Source organism: Pinus tabuliformis, chromosome 1_2, assembly GCF_031772625.1.
Source record: "Pinus tabuliformis cultivar Carrire ecotype Pingquan chromosome 1_2, CPIR1, whole genome shotgun sequence".
NCBI lineage: Eukaryota > Viridiplantae > Streptophyta > Pinopsida > Pinales > Pinaceae > Pinus > Pinus tabuliformis.
In genome coordinates, this window is record NC_142298.1 from 1,066,620,806 (window position 1) to 1,066,621,755 (window position 950).

The 950-nt window shown below is 35.6% G+C and overlaps 1 long non-coding RNA gene across 1 annotated transcript; it reads right to left on the reverse strand.

Moving 5' to 3' along the window:
- Positions 1–402: 402 nt before the first annotated feature.
- On the reverse strand, positions 403–705 carry LOC149209818 (uncharacterized). The gene is made up of 2 exons (XR_016252252.1): positions 621–705; positions 403–441 (listed from the first exon to the last, which is right to left on the reverse strand). It is a non-coding gene; the product is annotated as an uncharacterized LOC149209818 (long non-coding RNA).
- Positions 706–950: the final 245 nt, after the last annotated feature.

Sequence of the window (950 nt, forward strand, 5' to 3'; positions counted from 1 at the left end):
CTGGCCTTGAAACACATAAGAAGAATTATAGCCCTACATGGGTAGGGGATTGTACAAATTGATGGATGTTAAGTAGCAAGAAAGCCATACCTATAGCCTCTGACGCTGTTACAGAGAAATCGGTTAGGATGCCATCAACTGTGAAATTCTTGTTGTCCACGAACTGAAGATATTCCCTTATTGGATCATAGCTATAATTGATTCCAGCAGCAAATGTCTTCACAAAACGAGGGAACCATATGTTGCATTCGTTGATGGGTCCACATCTTCTTTGCCCAGAAGCATCAATATTAGCTTTGTCTTGGTTTTTCTAAATTGTGGTGCAATGGCTTGCAAAAACCCAACCTCGGTGGAAGAAATGTAGTTCAAAGTCATTGATTTTGATAGAGATATCACAGATGATGACATGCTTAAGTTATGTTTTTCATAAAACATGGAGTACTGCCACATATCAAGAAAAATTTAAGTATCAAAGATGATGAAAAGAAACAAAACAGAGCATAAGAGAAATCATTCAAAACTACACCCACAAAAGAATCTTGGTACTTTCTAGAAAAAGAATCACTAAAAGTCCACAACTGCGAAATGGAACATTAGATGTGGGCATTAGAAATATATACCTGTACATTCAACCAAAATGCACCGGGTTGATATTGACTTATGTTTTCCTCATAGCAAGCTGTATTGTCATTAATCCACAGAAATCCAGTTTACCCTACTACATGCCAATCTTGATTTCCGGAATGTCTTATGTCATTATTTATATGCTGCAGTATACTAGAATGAGAAAGATTTGAGAACAAATGCAAAGACTTCCTGTTTAAAGTCTAAATAAGTCTTGTTCTAGGCAACTCATATTTGGGTTAATTTATTATATTCAACAAACAAAGATCTTTGAAAAGTATCGTACTGCTTGACTAATAGTAAATGGTTAAGCATGTACTAAGGTC